The sequence below is a fragment of the Sinocyclocheilus grahami genome, unplaced genomic scaffold (assembly GCF_001515645.1).
Source record: "Sinocyclocheilus grahami isolate Dianchi unplaced genomic scaffold, SAMN03320097.WGS_v1.1 scaffold1491.1, whole genome shotgun sequence".
Classification (NCBI taxonomy): Eukaryota; Metazoa; Chordata; class Actinopteri; order Cypriniformes; family Cyprinidae; genus Sinocyclocheilus; species Sinocyclocheilus grahami.
The window spans coordinates 64,766-71,249 of record NW_015506670.1 but is presented as its reverse complement, the minus strand read 5'-3'; positions in this window follow the sequence as shown (position 1 = coordinate 71,249).

The following is a 6,484-nucleotide window of genomic DNA, read 5'->3' as shown; positions in this document are numbered from 1 at the left end:
TAAAAAAATTATATATAAAATATATTCTAATATAAAATGAATGCAAAATGTATTAGAAATCAATTAAATCAAAATAAAGTTGTTTTCCTGCATTAAAATGTTAAGACTTTTATAGATCAGCAATCTTTAAGTAGTTCTCGGTTATGCTTCGGTTAAGTAGCGACTTCAATCTCCAACAATAAAAACAAACACAAATTAGACTACTTCTGGAACATACTAAAAAAAACATCTTAAATTACTGACTTTACCATTTAAAGTCGTTCATTATAAGAGCTGCCAAGTGTTCAAAAAAGCAACTATGAGATGATAGCTATTAATGAGCTCATTCTCTCTTGAGCGTGCGTGTAGAGGTGTGGAAATAGAAAAGCGTTCTGATATTATGAGAGAACAGCTGCTCTGTCCTCCAGCTCACTAAATACAGACATGCTAAGCTCAGAGAATGCACACACACACACACACACACCAACATGCTGAGCCTGCAGTCATCAACACACGGACACATTGTTCATTACTGCAGGAATAGATCTATAATTTGAAGAGTTTTACACGCACACAAATACAAGACTCCACCTTAAAACACACCCCCAACCTATAGACCACACCCTCATACACTCCCTCACCCTATAAACCCACTCCAATACCTGTAGACTCCGCCTTAAATAAAAGAATAAGTTTTGTTGAAATTATGGCAAAGATAAATGTGTATTTAGAAGGTAAACAGCATCCACTTTGATTTCAGGCTGACTTTAAATGAGAAACAAAAAAACGCCTGAAGAAGTTATTGCATTTGCTGAAAGAATTTGTTTCTTTGCAATTATGATGAAGACGAAGATTAAAGTGTATTTAGAATAATGTAGGGTGGGACATGCCGGTATCCGGCAGAAATGGCCTGGATGGTGAGAAGTGATAATAATGTACAGTATATACATTAACTCCGTTTCCCATCATGCATCAGTGCATCCAGACGGTACTCATGTTTTCATGTATTCTTCTGGTTTTGTTCCTCAGGCTCTGACCTCCGGAGGTTTGGAGAGTCTAGCCAGCGTCTGGCGTTTCGTGTCCGTGACGAAGGCAGAGATGGCCGAGGCCCTTCACGTGGATCTCTGGCATTACACACTGCCAGGTGTAACGCTCATCAGAAAGCATTAATCAGGACTCATATTACTGTGAGGACTGTTTTATGAGCAAGTGTTCAAACATATTTATATTAAATGCATGCATACATCCGTAAAAGGACTGATAGTAGGTTGGAGATAGATATATATACACTGCCGTTCAAACGTTTGGGATCAGTAAGACTTTTATTACTTTTTAAAGAAGTCTCTTCTGCTCATCAAGGCTGCATTTATTTGACCAAAAATACAGAAAAAATCTGAAATATTATTACAATTTAAAATAACGTTTTTCTGTGTGAATATGTGTTAAACTGTAACTTATTTCTGTGATGCGCAGCTGTATTTTCAGCATCATTCCTCCAGTCTTCAGTGTCACATGATCTTCAGAAATCAGTATAATATGCTGATTTGTTATCAATGTTAGAAACTGTTCTGCTGCTTAATACATTTTTTGGGAACCTGTGAGATTTTTTCAGGATTCTTTGATGAATAAAAAGTAAAAAAAAAAACTGAAATCTTTTGTAACAATATACACAAGCGTTCAAAAGTGTGGGGTCAGCAATATGCTTTTTAAAGAAATACTTTTATTCAGCACGGATAAAAAAAAATATTTCTTAACCCTGTTCTTGCCATGCAAATACACCTTTCTTTATCTTTTTCACCTTTTATTTCATTTGTCATCTTATTATTTGATTAATCTGATTTCTGATATCTATTCTTAATCTCCCTTCAAATGTTTATACATTTATTTATATGACTATTTTTGTATTGATTTTACCTGTTCTTGCCATTAAAATAGGCTACATTTAAAAAAAATTATTAATCTAATTATTTGCTCATCTTTAAACTTGTTTGTTCATTTGTTACATATATTCCATTTTAAATATGCATGTGTGTTTATCTCTCTCACTTTAAACGTGTGTTAATTTGAATCATAGGGCCTCCAAACTGGCTCCTGAGGGCCGCTGTCCTTTAACTCCAACTCTAATCAAACACTAAATTGGTTCAGGTGTGTTTGATTGAACTCTGCAGGACAGCGGCCCTCAGGAGCCAGTTTGGAGACCCCCAGCAGAGGATGTTATATAGGATGACTGAACGTTTCTGAGCTCCCCTGGTCCTCAGAGATCTGTGATTTTATTGGATTAACGTTGGTTAATCCGTGTGCACCGTATGGAGTCTCCGGGACTTGCGTGCAGGACGGTTCTGAATGTTTTCATGGCAGACTCTCCGGTGAGTAACAAATATTCTATAGCTTCATATCTACATATGTGACCCTGGAGCACAAAACCAGTCATAGGGGTCAATTTTGTTAAATTGAGATTTATGCATCATCTGAAAGCTGAATAAATAGCTTTCCATTGATCTGTGGTTTGCTAGGATCGGACAATATTTGAAAATCTGGAATCTGAGGGTGCAAAAAAGTCTAAATATTGAGAAAATCATCTTTAAAGTTGTCCTAATGAAGTTCTTAGCAATGCATATTACTAATCAATAAGTTAAGTTTTGATATATTTACGGTAGGACATTTACTAAATATCTTCATGGAACATGATCTTTACTTAATATCCTAATGATTTTTGGCATAAAAGAGAAATGTATAATTGTGACCCATACAATGTATTGTTGGCTATTGCTACAAATATCCCCCAGCGACTTAACACTGCTTTTGTGCTGCAGGGACACATATATATTTCTATAACAAAAATGCGATGGGTTAATTGTAAACTACACGGTGTTCACTTGTTCACTTGTTCACATCGTGGTCCTCACGGATGACGATAACGTAGACTGGGATCACGACAACCCTCCGCCGATGGGAGAGGAAAACTCGCAAAGTGAGCGCACTTTTATTAACGCAAAGAATTGAGAACGAAAACTTGAAAAATCTAGACACAAGCTGCGTCCGAAATGGTCTATTAGGTACATTTGGTTTGAAAGCTACTTCACGGCCTTTAAAAACGTATGTTTTATTTAGTGCTGTCAAACGATTAATCGCGATTAATCGCATCCAAAATAAAAGTTTTTGTTTACATAATATGTGTACTGTGTATATTTATTATATATGTGCGTCCGCAGCAGGAGCGTCCCGAACCTCATCACAGCCATGGGGGAGGAGCCTACGCGGGCCGGGGCCACGCCCACTCCGCAGGTCGACCAGTTAGATCGGCTGAACGGCCCCGCCCCTCCCAGTCTCGACCAATGACTGATGGATTAAACTGTTGGATTTGGAACACTGGACAATCATTCAACTCATTCATAATCATGAGGATATAATTATTCGCTCATTAATATTCAGCCACTCATTTCATATTCATATACACATTTGACTCATTTAATCCGGGCCTCTGATTCAGGCTCATGGATAGATGACCTTTGAACTTAAAAGTACTTGAGATATTTTCACCGTTGTGTCCTTGAGCAAGGTTTTGCTATTACTGCACTGCACCTAGCTTTGGATAAACAATATTTGCATAATCAATTACTTAATTAATCACTTGTTAAGGGCTTTAGATGATTAAAGATATCATGCATTACTTTAGAACTCATTTTAGGGAGGATTTTCTGTCTGTTGGCTCCATCTAGTGTCAAGGAGATGATGTGTAGAAGATAGAGTAAAAGTAGTGTAAATATCACTTATAAAGGATTTTCTTGTTTTTTTGTTGTTGTTATCATTTGTAAGTAGTTTTGAATAAAAGCATCTGCAAAAGTTTGGAATAATTTAGATTTGTGTGTGTGTGTGTGTGTGTATTTGTGTGTGTGTGTGTGTGTGTGTGTGTGTGTGTGTGTGTGTGTGTGTGAGAGTGTGTGTGTGTGAGTGTGTGTGAGTGTGAATGTGTGTGTGTGAGTGTGTGCGTGAGAGTGTGTGTGTGTGTGTGTGTGCGTGTGCGTGTGAGTGTGTGTGTGTGTGTGAGTGTGTGTGTGAGAGTGTGAGTGTGTGTGTGAGTGTGAGAGAGAGAGTGTGTGTGTGAGAGTGTGAGTGTGTGTGTGAGTGTGAGAGAGAGAGTGTGTGTGTGAGAGTGTGAGTGTGTGTGTGAGTGTGAGAGAGAGAGTGTGTGTGTGAGAGTGTGAGTGTGTGTGTGAGTGTGAGAGAGAGAGTGTGTGTGTGAGAGTGTGAGTGTGTGTGTGAGTGTGAGAGAGAGAGTGTGTGTGTGAGAGTGTGAGTGTGTGTGTGAGTGTGAGAGAGAGAGTGTGTGTGTGAGAGTGTGAGTGTGTGTGTGAGTGTGAGAGAGAGAGTGTGTGTGTGAGAGTGTGAGTGTGTGTGTGAGTGTGAGAGAGAGAGTGTGTGTGTGAGAGTGTGAGTGTGTGTGTGAGTGTGAGAGAGAGAGTGTGTGTGTGAGAGTGTGAGTGTGTGTGTGAGTGTGAGAGAGAGAGTGTGTGTGTGAGAGTGTGAGTGTGTGTGTGAGTGTGAGAGAGAGAGTGTGTGTGTGAGAGTGTGAGTGTGTGTGTGAGTGTGAGAGAGAGAGTGTGTGTGTGAGAGTGTGAGTGTGTGTGTGAGTGTGTGTGAGTGTGTGTGTGTGTGTGTTGTTCTGCTCACCAAGGCTGCATTTATTTTATCAAAAATATAATAAAACCAGTAAAAATAGTGAAATATTATTACAGTTTAGAACAGCTGTTTTCTCTGTGAATCTCTGTTAAACTGTAATGTATTTCTGTGATGCGCAGCTGTATTTTCAGCATCATTACTCCAGTCTTCAGTGTCACATGATCTTCAGAAATCAGTATAATATGTCGATCTGCTGTTTGATTTTCAAAAATATTAAAACATTTTAATTATTCAAAAAAAAAAAAGTAGTCTGGTATAGTGACAAACCTTAATAACTAGTTTTGTATCTTTGTTAATTTACTCCAAAAAAGTTTACACAATTAAAAATCATGTAACATTTTTATTGCATATATTTATAAACTTTAAAATGCACTTCTGGAAATGAACAGAAGATAACAAGGATATAAACACACATTACAAAGACGTCTCACGGTTAAATATCAATATAAAATGATACACTGCATGCTAAATGAGAAATAGAGTCTTTTACGTGAAACTTCTATTGAATTGAATGGTTTACAACCCGTGGTTTGCAGGTTTCTCGAACAGTTGACATTGTCTTCTATGATGTGCAACACAAGCACACCTCTGCTAAAATGGGGTCTCACGGCCCTTTAAACATCTTCAGAAGAGCTATCGTTGTTTATAGAGACGTGTAGGTGTTTTGGTATTAGATCTGCTGAAACTTGCCCACAAAAGCTTTTCAGAAGATGATCTTCAAGCGTGAGTGAAAAGAGAAAACGCTGCAGTGTTTGTGCACACGGAGCTGATTTCTTCTGTGGTGTTTTGGGGATTTTTCTCTATGGCTTGCCGCTCTTCATGCAGGCGGGGATGGCTCCTCTGGCTGTGAGGCCCTCGAAGCGCTTGTAGGAGTAGTTGATGAAGACCCCGTCCTTGTTCTTGTAGTCCGACTCCGAGTGATGGTTACTCACCGGACCTCCACAAAACACAATTCAGACACGATTCGATTCGGTTCTCAATTCATTTGGATTTATATATCAGCTGCTCTACATCGGGAAATAAAATCTCTGTGTAAACTGTAGAGGGAAACCTGTCAGTTGCGCTACTACGACACTATTAAAGATTCAAAGTAACAACTGATTTGTAAACAAAACTTTTGAAACCCTTGTGCGCTCCTCATTCGGGAGTCACACTCATGGTCTTCGCCGTCAAAAGTGACCGGACACCTGAAATTTAACTTCTTTTTTTTTCTTTAGTAAAATCAGTGTAATATATTTTCGTTCAATAATATTTTTTGTATTTTGAGAGAATTTCATGGTACTAATTAATATTTATGCAATAATTATGATCAAATTTTCCCATTGGAAATAGTAAAAAAAAAAAAAATTAGATTTTTTTACAATTATTTTTCAATTAATGCAGTATTTCAGATTAAAATAGAGACTAGGCCTTTAAAATCCCATTTTTGACGGCAGAATAGCACCTCCTGGTGAGAGCAAAATAAGAAAAACTTGTAATTTAATGGTGTAACCACTAGATTCCTGTATAGGACTCTATAGAGAGGCTTGTGAATTCCCTAGTTGTTTTATACATAATTGTTTACTTTTATTAGGTTGTGGATTTAAATGTGTATTAAGGCATTCTCAAAGACTACTTTTTGTCAAGGTTTATATTTTTTGTTGTTTTAAATGTTGATTTGAAGTGTAGGTTTTTGCATTATTATTACTACATTCAAACCTGAACACAGAAAGCAGTTTGTTACATAAAACAAGGTCTTATCTGATTTTAACCTCTTATTTCAGTCTTTCAGTGATATTTCAGTGAGTGAGTGTGTGTGAGAGTGTGTGTGTGAGTGAGTGAGTGA